Source organism: Amia ocellicauda, unplaced genomic scaffold, assembly GCF_036373705.1.
Source record: "Amia ocellicauda isolate fAmiCal2 unplaced genomic scaffold, fAmiCal2.hap1 HAP1_SCAFFOLD_91, whole genome shotgun sequence".
In the NCBI taxonomy this organism is placed as follows: domain Eukaryota; kingdom Metazoa; phylum Chordata; class Actinopteri; order Amiiformes; family Amiidae; genus Amia; species Amia ocellicauda.
This window is the reverse complement of record NW_027103016.1, coordinates 291,660-311,992: the sequence shown is the minus strand read 5'-3', so window position 1 is coordinate 311,992 and position 20,333 is coordinate 291,660. Positions and strand designations below refer to the sequence as shown.

Genomic DNA, 20,333 nt, shown 5'->3' with positions numbered 1-20,333 from the left:
GAAACTCCGCATTAGCGATGTGGTCCTGGCTAAGGTATGCAGCCCCCTGCTTGTCTAGGAGACCCTAGAGTTTTATTTTCATGTTTTTATATATAAATCCTTCTGATTGAGATGGTTACCTGCATTGTTCTGATGGATCTGTTTAATGCTGATCTTGGACATTTGTCTCATTTGTACTTTTTGTCAACTGCTGTCTAATTGCGATTGTTATTTAGATGACTGTATGTGTGTTACCTGCCTACAATTAAGAAGGCTCCCACAGTGGGTGATGACCCCGAGGTCATTAAGACCCAGGTATGTAGGAGCAGAGGACACGGTTCATGTTTGGGGGGGTGGGAATAATAATTTGCTAGTCTAGTAAAGGGGATTGTGGGTAAAATTGGAGCCCCACTGATGATCTATTTGTAGTGCATTGGTGTCTGGGCCACTGACCTCTACTGATGGAGAAGATGAACTGAGGGGCTGAGTACGCTCACATGCACCCACCTCTCCAGAACAAATAAAAACACGGACTTGGCCGAGGTTTGCAGAACTAACTCTTTTTCCTTCCTTCCCTCCTCCCCCCTTTCCCCTTCAACAGGAGCTCTTCCGCAGGGTGAGTGGTATTCTGAACAAGCTGACCCCACAGATGTTCCAGCCGTGGATGCGTCAAGTGAACGAGCTGACCATCGACACGGAGCAGCGACTCCAGGGTGTCATGGAGCTCATCTTCGAGAAGGCCGTCTCCGAACCCAACTTCTCCGCCTCATACGCCAATATGTGCCAGTGCCTTCTGAGGGTGAGAGAAGGAGGGTGACGGGGAGAGTGAAGTGAAAGAGGGAGGGAGGGAATGGTAGAGGATTGTGAAGATGCTATTTGTGTAAATTTGAACTTGTAAAATGTATTACGACTTGAACTGCTCTGTATTATTGCACTTTGTATTGCTCTTATATTGGACAAGGACATCTGCTAGGAAATAAATAATAATAATAATAATAATAATAATAATAATAATAATAATAATAATAATAATAATAATAATAATACATGGATCAGATTTGTTTAGCTCTGGAATTGTAATTTGTGGGAGTTCAGTTTTGAATGGACTAGCAGATGCCTGTCTTGTGATGCGCATATCAAGAGTTTTCACTCCGATACCTATTAAAGCTGGAAGCCAGCCTAGCACACCATCTTGCTTAGGGTTTATGTTGTTCCTGCTCCCCTTTCTGTAGCTCAAAGTCCCAGCCGTTGACAAGCCGGGAGAGACGGTGCCTTTCCGCTCTCTGCTTTTGAACCGCTGCCAGAAGGAGTTTGAGACGGAGGAGGATGGAGACGAGGTCTTGGAGAAGAAGCAGAAGTTGCTGGATGCATCCTTGGTGGTAGGAACATTTGAACGTATTTTTAGGGCTGCCTCGATTAATCAATTAATCGGGTCTATGAATCAACTAATTGAATTGACGATCAACATTTTTTCTATTTAATCGAGCTGATTTAAAAAACAAAAATGTCATAATAGTGATATACGGTTAACAGTAGAATCACAGAGTTTTTGAACCACCTACAACAGCCGATAGCTCTTTAAATGCTGTGGTATAATGAAAGGCAAACAATCAAATAAAACTAGCATAAGTAGTATTTACATTTAAATATGAACATAAAACATTCAAATGATTGGTATAAATAAGATCAAAGCACTTTGTTTTCTGAAGGCGTCCACAGCACAATCAAAACTAAAGAAACAAGTGTTTAATCACTCAATCTGACTACACCTGTAATGCTATACAATGCGTGTGTTTTTCAAGCACATGAAAGACTGTAGACTGTAGGTGAGGTAGAGATCGTGACAGCTAAAACGCTTCTTAGGCATATTTGATACATATATTTAGTAAAAGTAAAGAACGGGTCTGCACAGAGTATTCAGGAACCCAGAGTAATTAACATTAAATCAGTCAAACTGAGCAGCCCTGCGCTTGTATAGTGTTAATTATAATGATTTAGTGTTTTTTATTTAATATTCATTTATATATTTTTCTCCTTTCCCATTCAGCATTGTTCTACTGTATTATCAATGACTAGTATTTATTAAAGTATAACTGTGTGGCACAACCACTTAAAGACTGTAACACTTATTGTAATTTGAATCGACTGACAACCCAAGTATTTATTTTAAATATAAACAGGGTTTGTACGCTAGTCTGGATGTCTGGAAAAAGTCTGAAAAAAAAAAACTGATTTCCAGTGCTTGAAAATGCTTGTAGAATCATGCCTCTGTTATGATAGTATGTAATTAAGTGCCGTGTGTGCGCAGGGTGAGGAGTGGCAGCGTCTACGTGACGAGCTGCAGGAGGCCAAGTGCAAGGCCCAGCAGCGCTCACTAGGCAACATCAGGTTCATTGGGGAGCTGTTCAAGGTGAAGATGCTGATAAAGACCACCATGCACAATTGCATCGTCAAGCTGTTGAAGAACCACGAAGAGTCCCTGGAGTGCCTGTGCCTACTCCTCTCCACTATCGGCAAAGACCTGGACTTGGAAACCGCCAAGGTAAGGCAGTTCCGGCCGTCGTGCCAGACTGAGCCCTGGCTAAACATCCAGCAACGTGATGAGGCCTATTGACAGTGGTCTGAATAAGTGTTTCTGAGCATCTGCAGACGCCTTCTTGAAGGAATGCTGCTTCACTTGGTGGTATAAAGTTACTTTTGTACCTGCTGTCTGCTCAGTTTTCTAATCGACCTTTTCACCAGCCCCGCATGGACCAGTACTTCAGCCAGATGGAGCAGATCATCAAAGAAAGGAAGACCTCCTCTTGAATCCGCTTCATGCTGCAGGACGTCTTGGACCTGAGAAGAGTAAGTCATGAGTGTTGGGAGAATAGAAACCTTCCTTGCTTTCAGCTTCCCAGCCCCCCAATCCCTGTCTGCCTCTCGTTCTCTCTCTCTACCATGGTCACTGACTCTTTCTCCTCTTCTTCAGGATAACTGGGTGCCCAGGAGGGGTGACCAGGGTCCTAAGACAATCGACCAGGTCCACAAGGATGCAGAGCAGGAGGTGCACCGTGAGCAGATCAAGGTGCAGCAGAAGCTCATGATCAAGATGTACAACCGACGTGAAGCGAACTCCAGCGAAAGTGTCCTGTCACGCGTCGGTCAGGCCTGAGCAGAGCAGGCCAGGAAGAGAGGGCCTTTTGTGAAAGCACTAGAAATAGAAGCACCAGTCCTTCTCTGGCGAAGATGAAAGCATCAACATACAATCATTACATTTCTTTCCCTTCTCTGTCTAATCTACAAAATAAAATGAAAATGGATATCTATATCTATACTATATTGAATGGTGGTGCACTGTAGATCAGAGTGTGGAGGGAGGACTGTCTTCACAGCACCAGCTGCTGGTGGGTCAATCCTGTTTAAAATAATCTCGGTACAAAGAAGTACGTGGGGAGTGAAATATGTGTTATAATGTGGAGTTATTTCAAGTACAACAACGTTTCAGATACAAGCAGGCTACATATGTAGTTCAGACTACAGGACTTGCAGAAATAGTGTGATGATCACTGGCCAGAGATGTAAACTCAGTTTCACCGACCTCGGTTAGCACTAGTCTCGGAGTTCTCTACCTCATATAAAATCTGATAGTCAGAGACAAGTACTAAACTGTGTTTGTGAAGCCACCGGTAAGAAATTGTGAGCAGAAGCTCAATAGATGTACAGGGGGACAGGAACTGCTACAAATTAGAAAAAGGATGTTTTAAGACCAATTCAAATAGTATCTAATGAATGTAAGCAGTTCAGCATGTTAAATGCCTTTTAAATAATTGTAGCTTCAAAGCAGCTTTATAGCTTTTTTCTGGAAGGATTTATGAGAGGACTTTGAATTTGAGCTGACAGGAAGGTCAAAGGTCATCAGAAAGGGCATTTTCAGGTACATACATGGGTTCCTATATGTGCTCCATTGTAAGTATGAGCCTAAGTGCACTATGAAAGGAGTTATGAGTTAGTTCTCACTTTGATCTTAAGTAGAGGTCAATGGTCACAGTGGAGGACATTTGTGAACAGACCTCATATGAGTTACTATCTGAGTTCTGTAGCAATCATCAGCCTAAAGGAAGGGTCAAAGTTCAAGCATTTATTCAGAAGAACATATTTGGCACTTTATGACATGTATGATGACTGTGATGACTTTTGAAAGCTGTAAGCCAAAAATCAAAAAATCACCTTTGACCTGAAAGGAAAGGTCGGAGGTGAAGTTGAAGGTTGAAGAGCCGTTATTAATATTTTATATAAACTGTATTATGTTTTATATTAATAATAATATGCAGACAAGCAAAGTAAATGTATTATGGTAGCAACAACCATTTTGTAAGTTGTTCAGGGCATACCCTCTAGACATTCCTGTCAATAATAGAAAAGATCAAACTGCAGAGAGAGAGGGCCCACAGATGTTTGTTAAAAGTCTGTGGACTTAATCTTTTCTCCAGATAGGCAGGAACTGTTTTTGTTAATGAACGATTGACAGTTGTTAAATAAGATCCGTGGGATCGGACCTTTCCTAGTATATCAAAGGAAGACATCTGTTCTTTGAATCCCACACCTCTACCAAGGAAGACTACCATGAACATTACAAGGGTCAGAAATCTGACCTCAAGATAACACTCTGGCAAACCCCCAGTGACAGACTCCGGCCACAGACCCACATGTCCTGCAATGTATATAAGGCTGACCACTTGTGCTGTTCAATAAGTCTCTGCTGAGGTAGAGTGCTTCCATGCTGGGCCCCTTTCAGGCCTGGCATGTTAAATAAATAAATGTACCATCTATGCATCCAGACTGGGTTCTTCAAAGGTCATGCTTGGAAAGAGCCCATCTGGTTACATATATGTGTTCTATAGTGACAAACATTATATCTGCCACCCGTAAAGCGTTATAGGCTGTCAAATGTCAAAAAAATTTTTTTTACAGTATCCCATGATCCTTAGCTCCGATAGCAAGCTAGATAGCATTTTTGGAAGCTTCATACACACTTTTCTATCTATGTTCCATTCATATTACTCTTAAATGCATGCTGGAAGGAGAAATGAGATGTTCAACATCTGAAAACAAGTTCTAACATAAACAGCATGCAGTACTTGGCTCTCAGTGGGTCAAAGGATAGATATATATTCAGAAAGATAATCTATGGTTTACTATTAGTGTTAAATTGTAAGTATGGTGCTAAAAGTAAGCTATCAGCAGTTATTAGATGTAAAAAATGTTAGGGTCCTTGGGGGCCTCAAGAGGATCTGGACCTGGAGCAATAGCATACATTCTCAGATATTGTACAAAAAGTGTTTATCGTGATGTTTGAAAAACTGAAGGAGGAGACGCGTTTAAAAAAGTGGTCAGAAACGAGAAGACGGAAAAATTATTAAGAAACCAAGAAAGAACGAGATAACTAACTTAAATCCAATAACTATAACTAAATACAACTAGGATCAAAAATCGTTAACTATTAGTGTAACTATCCGAAAACCCATAACTAAACAACACTGCCCCTTACCAGGGGATTGAGAATGACTGGATGAAACCCAAGACAGCCTCCCAGGACCAGGATTGTGTGACAGCTGTTTCCTCTGAATCTGTCAGCATGACACATGTTAAAAAAAAGAGACTCATCCTGAGTTTTTGCTTTCCCTCACAGGAAAAGCACTGTAACTTCGAAGGTCACCTGGGATGGATTTCCTGGTATCACTCAACTTGAAGAGTGTAATTTTAGGACAGAATTGACCCATGTCTAAGGAGGTGTTCAGGCTGGCTTGTCCCCCACTAGGATGTCCAGAGTAAGGGATCCTGGCTCCTGCAGATGAGGAGGAGAGAATCAGGACAGTCAGGACCTCACACAGACGTCCAGAGGCCCAGAGTGGCCAACATGCTCTGTTGTGCACATCTGCCTTAAGCACAGAGAGCAGTCTTACACATCGCAGCTGTCTGGAATCAAGATACGGACCTGCCCTCCGCAAATCACCAAACCTCTTTGCTGGAATTTTTGTTTGGTGATGTTCCAATCCTGCAAAATATAAAAACATAGAAGCACTGAATGTCATTGCCAGAAATGATGGGACAGATGGGACTTCTCATTCCTGACGTTTAAATTACTAGACTAGATGGGGCGCTGTTGAGCATGGTTTCGGTGTAGACGTGTGAAGAGAGCTCCTGCGATATTTAGATTTTTTTTTCCAGCAAACAGGTTATTTTCTTTTATTTATTTTAAGCAATAAGCTGCAGTATATTATAAGTGTATTATTGTTTTAAAAACATGTCTAAACAAAAGAGCAAGAAGGGGCCAGCGACAGAGGCAACTCAACCCGAGTTAGATTCAGGCCTGACAGGGGGTGGCAATCCCTCACCAGAGAGTGGCGGAGACCTGGCCTTTCTTGTCGCAGCGGTGAGCAAAATACAGAGCTCCATTAAATCGTTTCAATCTGAGACGCGAGAGTCTATTGCTACTCTTCAGGGCACCGTCGATTCGTATGGCAGCCGACTGCAGGAGGTAGAGAGATCTCTGAGCGACTGAAGACTCTGTATAGGAAGTTGAAGAAAGTGTGTTGTGATTATTATATAATGTTTTATATTAATACTAGCATTAGAAGTAGTTTTGTATACAGACTGAGCAGATTCGATTTAGCAGGACAAGTAAAGGGTCAACAAGGTCGATTTGTTAGAAACTCCTGTCAGTAATGAAAGATCACACAGTGCCGAAATAGCCTACAGCTGTCTGCTGAGAATTTGTTTATGACTTAATCGTTTCTCCAGATAGGCAGGAATTGTTTCTGTTAACGAGCGATTGACATTAGGTAAATGACGACCGTGGGATCGCATCTTCCTAGTGCACATCAAAGACGGACATCTGCTTTGGATCCATCACCTCTTCAGGGGAGAACAGATCATAAAACGGACCCGGACATGTATCTTCTGATTGGATGAACGGCCATAAGATGTTACGTCATTTTCCTATAAAGTTGTACTCATGTTTGTAAACATTAAGTCTCACTGAAGGAATTATTTCTGACGTGGAGCTTCCGAGCGGCTCGATTAAAGTTCTATTTGCTTTATCTCCACGACTTCTCCACTTATTTCCCATACGGTTCTACACATACATATATATATAACAGATCGGGCTTTTTTCTGGAAAACCATAACTCTGGTCTTGTCCAGATTGACTGCCAGGGCCCATTTCTGACAGTACTGCTCTAGTAGCGCCAGGTTCTGCTAAAGCCCCTGCTCTGTGGGCGACAGCAGCACCAGGTCGTCTGCGTAGAGCAGGAACTTGATCTCTGTGTCATGGAGAGTTAGGCCGTGGGCGTCAGACTGCTCCAACACTGTGGCCAACTCATTGATGTAGATGTTGCAGCCCTGTCTCACTCCCCGCCCCTGAGTGAAGAACTCTGTTCTTGAGTTGCCAATTTGAACTCTGCATTTGTTTTCAGAAAACATTGATTTAATGATGTCATAAACTTGACCCCCTACACCACTCTGTAGAAGTTTATAAAATAGTCCTTTGTGCCAGATTGAGTCAAATGCCTTTCTAAAGTCTACAAAACAGGCAAATATTTTTCCTTTATTGTTTTGGGTATATATATATATATATACGTATATATATATATATACATATATATATACGTATATATGTATATATACATATATATATACGTATATATATATATATATATATATATATATATATATATATACGTATATATATATATTTATATATACATACATACATTCATACATGCTAGAAAGTCATTACTATGTTATCTTAAAGGCTAACTAAGCAGAACATATATCATTATAGAACAGAGTTCATAGGTCTACACATGGTTTTAGGGAACAGGCACGTAGGTCATACCGTTTGACATTGTCTCCAAGGTTCTCATCGTTAAAATAACAAAGTGAAATCAAACTACCTTATGGCCTCCTGACCTTCTAGCTTGACCTTATCTTTCTGGAGTATGCAAGAGAGAAAAACAGGTGTGAGAAAAGAATTTCTAACTTTCCTTCCATATATACATACATACATACATACATACATACATACATACATACATACAAACATACATACATACAGAAAATAAATAATAGAATTATGAATCACAATAAGATGTAATGAAGTACAGAAAAAGAAAATGTAATAAAAGGTGATCTTTAATACATACAAATAAAGAAAATAGGTTTACTATTTCCAGATTCCTTTTTTGAAATACAATGACATGCATTACAAACGAGTATTTACATTATAATTACAGCCGGTGCTCATGTGTCACTGTGTCCCTCAGGCTGTGGTAGGCGCTGACATATTGGGCAGCCAGGGTGGCTGTGTGTCCCTCCCCCAGGAGGACTGAGCGTTTTTCTTTTTTCTCAGTTTTGTCACAGGTTGGGTGGGCATCCATTATGTTGTTACAGAATGTGTCCCTTATTTTGGGCTAAAGTTTTCCGTGGAGGGGAACGTGAATCAGTTTGTACCATTTTTGGGAGGATCTGCCTTGTTGGGGCGGAGCTGTGATCCAGGTGAACAGCAGATCGGGCATAGGTGGGCATGTGGGCAGAGGAGTAGGAAGGCCGGTCAACCAAATAAGCTTGCTAAGGTACGCAGAAGCAGCAAACAGCCCCCCCATCCAGCCAGCCAGCCACTCTGGCTGGCAGTGACTGAGTGGTTGACAGACGGCAAGCAACGGAATGTACGTGCTCTGTGATGTCATAGCAGTCAGCTGAGAGAGGCTCGTGATGTCATCGCTGAGCTGGCTGGCTGGCGGGCTGGCTGGCTCTGTGTTTGTGTGTGTGTGTGTGTGTGTGTGTGTGTGTCTGTCTGTCTGTCTGTCAATTCATTTCAATTCAATTCAAAGGTGCTTTAATGGCATGATCTATCACAATATTGCCAAAGCAGATACAAATGTTCTATCAAACAAGACAAAACATTGCAATACAAGATTCAGTGGAACAAATATCATACACATTGAAATAAAATTACGTAGAATATAAACCATATTTGTTGTTTGTATCAAAATTTGTGTCATGACATCAGAAAAATCACTGTTTTTATTTTGTTTTGCAAATGGAGTCCCACAGGCTGGTGTCTACACACTATCTCGCAGGCTGTGGCAGGTGGATACATATTGTGCTGCTAAGATGGCAGTGCGCTCCTCCTCTCCCAGCAGGACGGGGAGTTTGCAGCAATCGGGGATCATGTTGAACTCAGGGATTTGCATTTTGAATATTTTAAAGTATGTCTCCCTGATTTTTGTGTATTTAGGGCAGGACAGCAGGAAATGCGCCTCTGTTTCGACCTCCCCTAGGTCACACTGGCTGCACAGCCGCTCTTCTCTGGCAACCCAGAATTTTCTGTTGCGGCCTTTTTCAATGGCGAGGCTGTGGTCAGTGAGCCTGTATTTAGTTAGATTTTGTCTCTCTTTTATATTTTGGATTTTTAAGTATTCAGCCAATGTAATGTTTCTATTCTGGGCCCGGTAGCATTCTAATTTGTTTTGTAATTCTAATTCGTGTCTCCATTCTTTTGTGTATTTGCTTTTCAGGTACATGTCAATTTTCCCAATTGTTGTTGTTTTGGTCATTGTGTGTTCGGGCTCTGTGAGCCTCAGAGCCAGCCGGCCAAGGGGGTCCTTGTCTGGGGAGAGGTGGTTGCTCAGTGGAGCCTTGTATTGTTAGGACTGGGTCTCTGCTGTGTTTAGGTGCAGCCAGAACTTGGCTGCTCTTTCTTGTGCAGAGTGAAGAGTCCTAATTCGGCTCTGCAGGCGATGTTGGGGGCGTTTCTGTGTACGTGTAAGATGTTTTTAATAAATTCTAGGTGGAATATTTCCGTGGGGCTTTTGTCCCAATTTTTGTTATTGAGGTTCATGAGGGGACCCCACACTTCGCTCCCATATAGCAGGATTGGTTAGATGATGGAGTTGAATATTTTAATCCAAATAGTTATTGGTATTGTTGTTTTCCCAAATCGTGTCTTTATGGCATAAAATGCCCGTCGTGCCTTGTCTTTTAATGCGTTTATATCCAGGCTGAAGCTCCCTGACACACTGATGGTCAGGCCAAGGTAGTTGTATCTGGTGCAGTGCTCAAATACAGTGCTGCCCAGAGTGAAGCAGTACCTGTTTCCCTGAGATCGGGCTTTTTTCTGGAAAACCATAACTCTGGTCTTGTCCAGATTGACTGCCAGGGCCCATTTCTGACAGTACTGCTCTAGCAGAGCCAGGTTCTGCTGAAGCCCCTGCTCTGTGGGCGACAGCAGCACCAGGTCGTCTGCGTAGAGCAGGAACTTGATCTCTGTGTCGTGGAGAGTGAGGCCGGGGGCGTCAGACTGCTCCAACACTGTGGCCAACTCGATGATGTAGATGTTGAACAGTGTTGGACTCAGACTGCAGCCCTGTCTCACTCCCCGCCTCTGAGTGAAGAACTCTGTTCTTGAGTTGCCAATTTGAACTCCGCATTTGTTTTCAGAATACATTGATTTAATGATGTCATAAACTATACCCCCTACACCACTCTGTAGAAGTTTATAAAATAGTCCTTTGTGCCAGATTGAGTCAAATGCCTTTCTAAAGTCTACAAAACAGGCAAATATTTTTCCTTTATTGTTTTGGGTATATTTATTTATGAGGGAGTGTAGAGTGTAAATATGATCGGTTGTGCGGTGTATTGGTAGGAAGCCAATCTGACTCTTATTCAGGACACTGTGCTCGGTAAGGAAGGCCAGTATCCGGGCGTTGATGATACTGCAGAACACCTTCCCCAGGTTACTGCTCACACAGATGCCCCGGTAGTTATTGGGGTCTAATTTGTCTCCACTTTTAAAAATCGGGGTGATCAATCCTTGATTCCAGACCTCAGGGAAACACCCGGCTCTCAGCACCAGGTTAAAGCGTTTGAGCAGAACCTCCTGCAGCTGCGGGCTGCTGTGCTTCAGCATCTCAGGGCTGATGCTGTCGGGGCCGCTGGCTTTCCTGGGTTTGAGGATTTTGAGTTGATGTTTTAGGTCCTGTATTTTGTAATTGGGTTATCTAAGGGATTTTGATTATTCTTAATGATTTCTTCCAATTTATTTAGGTTTTTTAATATTTTAACCTGTTCTGGGTTTGGATTGTTTTCAACATTTTGGTAAAGTTTTTCAAAGTGTGTTTTCCAGATTTCTCCATTTTGAATTGGTATTTCATTTTTTGTTTTTGGGGTATTTATTCTGCCCATATAGTGGTCTTTTTTCTTCCTGAAGAGTTGCTTGTAGTGCCGCAGGGCCTGGCAGTAGCTGGCCTGGTTGTCGGGCTCTCTGTGTTTAGTGTTGGAGAGATGTCTCAGGTGTTTCCTAGAAGTTTCACACTCCTGGTCACACCACTGTTCTTTTTTTCTTTTAGACGATTTTATATTTTGGTTTTTAATTGTTTTAATGTTTCATTTTAAAGCCAGTCTTTCAAATATTTCATTCAATGTTTTGGTGGCTGAGTTTATTCCGTTTTGGTTTATTTGATAGTGTGAGGATTGATATCTGTCTAACATGTTTTCAATCTCATCACTATTCAGGGCTCTTGTGTAGTTCTCTGTGCTGGGCTCTGACCATCTGTAACTGGGGGGCAGGGAGACCAGTTTTGTGGGAAGTTTGGCTCTGATTTGTGGCTGCGCTGATCTTTTTAGGTAAAGTGTTATTTGGCTGTGGTCTGATAGTGGAGATTGTTGTCTGACTATAAACGCATTGATGGCTTGTGGGTCCAGGTCACTTATGGCGTAGTCCACCACACTTCTGCCCAGAGCCGAGCAGTATGTGAATCTCCCCAGAGAGTCCCCCCTGGTCCTGCCATTGATGATATATAGACCCAGGCTTTTACATAGGCGCACTACCTGCTTCCCGCTCTTGTTTACCACGCTGTCCTGGCTGTGTCTCAGTGTGGAGGTGTGTGTGTGGCACAGCGGGGAGTCTCAGAACAGGTGTGTGTTCCCCTCTGCATTGATGTAGTCCATCTCTCTGCCAGTCCTGGCATTGAGATCGCCACACAGCAGTACAGAGCCCAGGGTCTGGAAGTGGCAGATTTCTTTTTGAATCTCTTGAAAGCCTTCCTCATTATAGTAGGGGGAGTCTGCGGGTGGCATATAAATTGCACATAGGAATATATCTGTGTTATTTTGTAGGGTGTCTTTTCTGATTTTCAACCGCAGGTGTGTGTCTCCTCTCTGTACTGGGCATAGGGCTGCTCGGAGCTCCTCCCTGTACCACACGATAATCCCCCCCGAGGCCCTGCCACACCTGACTTTGGGTTTTTTATAGGAGGGCACAATCAGCTCCCTGTATACATTGGGACAGGATGTAGACATATCTGCACAGCACCAAGTCTCTACAAGAATGAAAACATCTGAACTATTTACAGTGTTGATCAGTTCAGGGTCTGTGCTCTTCATTCCAAAAGTTGAGGAGCGTAAACCCTGGATATTCCAACTGCTTATTTTAAAGGACATGTTAATATATTTTATTATACTTGTCTCTTCTACATAAGAAAGTTTAATTTGTGGTCTACAACTGATATTATATTACTATTAATAATTATATATGGATATACATAATGTATAGAATTCTATTATTATTATTGGTAGCGTTATCACTCACAGATTTAATCTTTGCATCAAAATATCAGAATAATTAAATTACATTTTTTCTTACTCTCCATCTCCACAACCATATATATGTGTGTTGAGGCTCAGTTAACTCAGCAGTGTGGTACAGATGACACTGAGGAGTTGCCTTATCTGGGCCAGCTGGGCGGCATTGGGCCTCCAGGCTCTGGAAGCCGCTGCTGCGTGGCTGTGTGGTTGTGCTGGTCCCCGGCTGTCCGCTCTGCTGTGCTGGACGGGCCCTCTTGGGATGGGGGGTGGGGCCGCGGGGTCTCAGGGGCTGGGGCTGGAGTGGGGCCGGTGGCTGGGGATGTGGCCGGGGGCTGGGGGGTTTGCTCCTGGTCTCGAGGTGGGGGTGTGTGGGGTTTCGGCACAGGGTTGTGTCCTTGAGGACCTTTGCGAAGATCCTCACACCCGTCTTGTTGAGGTGGTCGTGGTCATACAGGTGATGTGGCTGGATGTCTCAGTGGTGTGCCAGGTGTACATTGGGGAGGAGGGCACATCTTCGGGACACATCTGCGTTGATGGCCTGGATGATGTGCAGGGGCATGTCTGTGCGGGGCAGCAGTGTGGAGATGGTGATTTTGGCAGTTGGGAATTCCTCTGTGGCTTTCGTTGCCACCTGTCTCAGGGCTGAGGCCACATCGCCCATGCGGGCACTCAGGTCGTTAGTGCCGGTGTGGATGAGGATGTGTTTGACCTGGCACAGCCTCCTCTTGGAGAGCAGCTCCAGGGCTCTCTGTGCTGTCGGGCACCAAAGCTTTTTCACTTTTCACCCAGGGAAGAGGCACCTCTCATCCAGGAACTTCCCATTGGAGTCGCTCAGAATGACCACCTCTGTGTTGACCTGCCACTCCGGGTTTGCGTCGGAAGTGGTGGGGGCAGCGGGTGTGTTTTGGGGGAGTGGCGTTTCAGGGGTTTGTGTATTAGTGGCAGGTCTGGTGATAGTGGGGGTGTCAGGAGTGGTGGGGAGTGTGGGTGGATCAGTGGGTGTGTCAGTGTTGGAGGTGTCAGGGGTTGGAGGTGTTGTGGGGTCAGTGCAGTGTAGTCTCTGTGCTCCAGTGATGTGTAGCTCCTCTCTTAGCTCCTCCAGCTGGCTCTGCAGGCTCCTTAGCTGGCTGTGCTGGGGTGTCCTGGTCAGCTCCTCCCTCGCTCTGCACAGCTCCGTCCTCAGGGTTTGACTCTGCTCCTCCAGGTCTCTCACTGCTGCTCTCAGCTCATGGATCTCAGCCTTGTGCTGCATCTTTAGTCTGTGCATCTCATCCCGGAGCTGCGCAAACTCCAGCTCCAGCACTGATAGGCATTCCTTTAGTGTTTTAATGTTGCTGGAGAGTTTTGGGTAGACAGGAGGGCAGTCTGTGGGAGATTGGGCACTGTCTGGCTCCGTGTGGCTGGGGGCAGACTGCAGGGTGGCCGGCTCTGGCACTTGTTTCTCTACCTCAGTCTGCTGCTTTGAGGTGTGGAAGCCGAGAGATAATTGGTCCAGGCTGCTCTCGCTGCCCTGCACCATGATGGTCCCATTGTGGTATACATTAAAAGTGAGCATCACACTGTCTGTGTCTTTCTCTACCAGCACTGAGATCTGCCTGCCTCTGCTAATGCCCCTCTTGTTGTTATTGGGGTATGTCTGGCACAGGGTTTTGTGAAAGGCGGTGTAGAACAGTAGATTGTTCTTGACCCTGTTTTCTCCTTTACCGGTGTAGTCTAGGATGAGGGTCTCAGGAGATGCTCTCATCACAGCTTGTTTGTAGTACTTCTTAGCCTGTGTAGAGCGAATGTCTTCAGGGTATCGGATTTCAAAAGGCAGCTCTGCAGTCAGACTGCTGTTCGATAGATTTGTATCAGTCTCAGTGGCAGTTGGGCTCTCTCCTACTGTCACTCTATTCAAAGTGAGCTCTGCATTTTCATTAGCTGAGTCAACTACTGAGAATGCTTATTTATTTTATTTATATATATTGTTTTGTTTAATAATTTGTGTCTATAGGTGAAAGGTCTTACCTCCAATTCTTGTCTTCAGCTTTTCTTTTCTGACTTTTCTTCCTGAACTGTCTCTCTGCTTTCTACTTTTTGTGTTTTTATTAAAATTATTATTTTTTGAATACTTTTTCTTCTGAATTTCTATTCCATGTCTTCTGTGTATGTTTATAGTGCTATATATTCATTTGTAAATGACAAATTAAATCTGCTTATGTATAAAAACAAATGTTTTTTAGGAGCTCATATTCCTCTCTCTCTCTCTCTCTCTCTCTCTCTTTCTCTCTCTCCCTCTCAATTCAATTCATTTGTATTGTCAAAGCAATTGGACATACATACATATACATATATATATATATATATATATATATATATATATATATATATATACACACATACATACATACATATATACATATACACGGAAAATGAATAATAGAATTATGAATCACGTAATCAAGTACAGAAAAAGAAAATGTAATAAAATGTGATCTTTAATACATACAAATAAAGAAAATAGGTTTACTATTTCCAGATTCCTTTTTTGAAATACAACGACATGCATTACAAACGAGTATTTACATTATATTTACAGTCGGTGCTCGTGTGTCACTGTGTCCCTCAGGCTGTGGTAGGCGCTGACATATTGGGCAGCCAGGGTGGCTGTGTGTCCCTACCCCAGGAGGACTGAGCGTTTTTCTTTTTTCTCAGTTTTGTCACAGGTTGGGTGGGCATCCATTATGTTGTTACAGAATGTGTCCCTTATTTTGGGCTAAAGTTTTCCGTGGAGGGGAACGTGAATCAGTTTGTACCATTTTTGGGAGGATCTGCCTTGTTGGGGCGGAGCTGTGATCCAGGTGAACAGCAGATCGGGCATAGGTGGGCATGTGGGCAGAGGAGTAGGAAGGCCGGTCAAGCAAATAAGCTTGCTAAGGTACGCAGAAGCAGCAAGCAGCCCCCCCATCCAGCCAGCCAGCCAGTCTGGCTGGCAGTGACTGGGTGGTTGACAGACGGCAAGCAATGGAATGTACGTGCTCTGTGATGTCATAGAAGTCAGCTGAGAGAGGCTCGTGATGTCATCGCTGAGCTGGCTGGCTGGCTGGCTCTGTGTGTGTGTGTGTGTGTGTGTCTGTGTCTGTCTGTTTTTCTGTTTGTCAGTCTGTCTGTTTGTCTCTCTCTCTCTCTCCCTCTCAATTCTATTCATTTGTATTGTCAAAGCAATTGGACATACATACATTCATACATATATATATATATATATATATATATATATATATATACATACATACATACATGCTAGAAAGTCATTACTATGTTATCTTAAAGGCTAACTAAGCAGAACATATATCATTATAGAACAGAGTTCATAGGTCTACACATGGTATTAGGGAACAGGCACGTAGGTCATTCTGTTTGACATTGTCTCCAAGGTTCTCATTGTAAATAACAAAGAGAAATCAAACTACCTTATGGCCTCCTGACCTTCTAGCTTGACCTTATCTTTCTTAAGTATACAAGAAAGAAAAACAGTTGTGAGAAAAGAAATTCTAACTTTCCTTCCACACATACATACATACATACATACATACATACATACATACAAACCAGAGGCATGCAAAAAAATATAAAGAGGAAGAAAATGTTGTATAGCACATACAAAAGGGATGGTGATGAAACAAAATACATAGAATATGTTGAGCTGCAAAGAGATCTTAAGAAAGGGATCAGGAAAGCAAAGAGGGAAATAGAAAGAAACATAGCTCTTGGAGCTACAACCAATGCAATGAGCTTTTTTCAAAATTACAACAGCAAGCGGTCAATTAAGGAGGAGGTGAAACAGATAAAGAGCAAAAATGGAGGTATCTTGGAAAACGAACAAGATGTGTCAAATATTCTAAATGAGTATTTCACAGAGGTTTTTAGAAAAGAAGAAACAGATGACATGCCACAGGTTGACAATCAATCCAGTCAAACCCTAAGAGAGATCAGGATAAATGAGGAGGAGGTACTAAAGGGACTAGCAGAATTAAAATCAAACAAATCACCTGGGCCAGATGGGATATTTCCAACAGTACTTAAAGAAATGAGGGAAATTATGTATAGGCTGCTAACTCGATTATTCCAAATGACACTTAGAACAGGGGATGTTCCCACTGACTGGAAGACAGCAAATTTCATACCAATCCACAAGAAAGGGGACAAAACTGAGCCAGGAAATTACAGACCAATCAGTCTCACCTGCATCACCTGTAAAATGTTGGAAAAAATGATTAGACAGAAAATAAGAGGAGCATCTCAATGAAAACCATATTCTTGGAGATAGTCAACTTGGGTTTAGACGAGGCAGATCATGTCTTACTTACTTAATAAATTTTTTTGAACATGCAACTGCAGCTGTAGATCACGTGAAAGCATATGATATGATATACTTAGATTTCCAAAAAGCTTTTGATAAGGTTCCACACCAAAGACTGATCCTCAAATTGGAAGCTGTCGGCATTCAGGGTAATGTAAGTAGATGGATTATGAACTGGTTGATGTATAGGAAACAGATTAGAGGAGTCACTTCTAACTGGAGTGAGGTTGTTAGTGGAGTTCCACAGGGATCAGTACTAGGGCCTTTGCTTTTTCTAATCTATATTAATGATCTGGACTCTGGGATACTTAGCAACCTTGTCAAATTTGCAGATGATACTAAAATAGGTGGCTCAGCAGATACAATCTTGGCAGCACATGCTATTCAGAGGAACTTAGATAAATTCAGTTGTGGGCTGACACCTCGCAAATGAAATTCAATGTGGACAAGTGCAAGGTAATACATGCAGGAAACAAAAATGTCCACTATAATTACACTATGGGAGGTACAGATCTAGATGAAGTAATGCATGAGAAAGACCTAGGAATCTATGTGGATTCACTTTCTCCATCCAAACAATGTGGGGAAGCAATACAAAAGGCATACAGAATGCTAGGGTATATCGTCAAAAGTGTAGAATTTAAAACAAGGGAAGTAATGTTAAGACTGTACAATGCGCTAGTTAAACCTCATCTGGAATACTGTGTACAGTTCTGGGCACCACACTTCAAGAAGGATATTGCTGCTTTAGAGGCAGTTCAGAGGAGAGCAACCAGACTTATTCCAGGTCTGAAGGGAAAGTCCTACTCGGAGAGACTGAGGGAACTGAACCTTTTCACCCTGGAACAGAGGAGATTACGTGGGGACTTGATCCAAGTCTTCAAAATCATGAAAGGTTCCTCAAACCAGAGGAGCTTTTCCAGATCAGCAGGGACACACACACCAGGGGACACAAATGGAAATTGGGCTTCAAGGCATTCAAGATGGAAAGTGGTAGAAGCTGAAAGTTTGGGAACATTTAAAAATAGACTGGATAGGATCCATGGATCACTTAGATATTAATGGACACCAAACGAGCATGATGGGTCGAATGGCCTCCTCTCGTTTGTAAACTTTCTTATGTTCTTATGTTCTTATGTTCTTATGAATGTTCCCTAAGCATGTTTCAAATGTTCCCTAATTTATGTTACAAATGTGCCTTAGCACCTCTCTCTCTCTGTCTCTCTCTCTCTCTCTCTCTCTCTCTCTCTCTCTCTCTCTCTGTCTCAATTCAGTGCATTTGTATTGTCAAAGCAATTGGACATGCATACATACATACATACATATATATGGAAAATAAACAATATGTGTACATCTCTGCATTAATGGTGCCCTAACAGATGTGCAAGTTACATGACAGACAGACAGACAAACACTCACACACACTTTCACACACACACACACACACACACACTTTCACAGACAGACAGACAGACAGACAGACAGACACACACACACACTATCACAGACAGACACACACACTTACAGACACACACACAGACACACTTTCACACACACACAGGGGAATAGGCACCCCACCCTGACACGTATAGAAGACTGGATAGGGAGATATAAATAGCAACGGGGAGACTCTTGTACTTGGTGTGGCTCTATCCATATAGTGGGGCCAGCAGCCACTTAGCAGGTGTAGCAATAGAAGCTCAGCCTGGGGAGACTGGATTTAGCATTTCCTCTCCATTTTGATAAGTATCCTTAATCATTTCTGCAAAATACTTCTATGATACCTATGTATGTTTTTTACTTGTACTATATTATACTATCAAGTATCAGTGTACACATACAATGTGACCTGTTACATTAATACAGAGGCCATGGAAGGCCAGATCAGTAATAGCCACTGTCCCCTGATATTACACTTTTTTACAATCACTTTGGCACTCATTTCAGAACCTTGATGTCATTTTTCAAAACTCTAGACACAAAACTCACACCCAATGATCAAAATGCACATTTTTCAATTGCTTGGATACAATACACATCAACCTCAGATCATTTGTTCATTGAACTAAAATGACACAACTTAACATCAAAGAATTACCATTTCAAAATGCAATTCACACATTACATCTGAGATCACTGTCTATTCATTTCATTACAAAGATCTAACTATCAATTGATACAGCTGCTCAAAATGATAAGTGACTGTTGCATTACTCTTAATTCATAGTTTTATGGAAACTGACGAAGAGTATTCCATGTTTCGATAATGAAAGTTTCAGGATAATGAGATCCATTGACACCAATAACCGAGGAGCATGAACCAGTTGGACTACATTATCTATGGATGTAATATTTCATCATCATTCATCATCATGTAGCACTTTTCCACACCATGTTTTCAGTGTGGAAGGAAAGTTGGAAATTCTTTCTCTAATACCTGTTTTTCTTTCTTGTATACTTAAGAAAGATAAGGTCAAGCTAGAAGGTCAGGCCAGAAGGTAGTTTGATTTCTGTTTTTTATTTACGATGAGAATCTTGGAGACAATGTCAAACAGTATGATTGAAGTGCCTGCTCCCTAATCCATGTGTTGATCTATGAACTCTGTCCTATAATGATATAAATTCTGCTTAGCTAACTTTTAAGATAACATAGTAATGACTTTCTGATTATAACCAGCTCTTTGATTTTTGTGTATAAAAGCTCTGACTGTTAAAATGAAGGCAGAGTGACTTTGGGATCTTCTTGAGTCACTGTTCCTCTCCACGCTGCGTGTATTAAAGGCATTGCAACTAACGCTCCAACCTGGTTGAAGATGATTGTTCTTCCACATCAGATTTGACATTACTGTATGTATGCAGGCCCTTGTAATTGCTTTTCCAATACTGCCAACTGGTTATTGATGATTGATTTCACATTGTGGTACGAGTATCGAGTGAAATGAGTGCTATCCACCCCAGCAACACAGTGATAACATGGAGCCGGCAGGTCATCCAGGTCACAATAGAGGTAAAGCAGTGGGAGGAGGAAGACGTGGTGGTCAAAGGAATGGAAGGGGACATGCACCCCTTCTGAGAGGTGGTCATGGGCCTCGTCATAGAGGAGGGCTTAGGGCTCACCAGAGAGGCAGCCATGGGCCTCATTTGAGAGGTGTTGGGGGAACGTGGTAGAGGACAAGGCCACGGACCAGACAGCGGCAGCAACAGCAAATAGTGTCCAGTGAAATCCGAGAAATAGTTGTAGAGCATGTTGTAAATCATGGCATGACCATGACTGAGGCAGCTACAATGATTCAATCAAACCTCAGAATCAACTCAGGATCAACTGTGGCCTCAATCATCAGAAATTTCCGTACTGAGAAGCGGCAAGTCTTCAGCATGCACAAAACAT

General features: G+C 42.5%; 1 non-coding gene across 1 annotated transcript; it reads left to right on the top strand.

The window, feature by feature from the left end:
• The first annotated feature begins 385 nt into the window (after positions 1 to 385).
• LOC136745331 (small nucleolar RNA SNORD66) lies at positions 386 to 462 on the top strand. Its single transcript, XR_010816093.1, has one exon. It is a non-coding gene; the product is annotated as a small nucleolar RNA SNORD66 (small nucleolar RNA).
• The last annotated feature ends 19,871 nt before the right edge of the window (positions 463 to 20,333 follow it).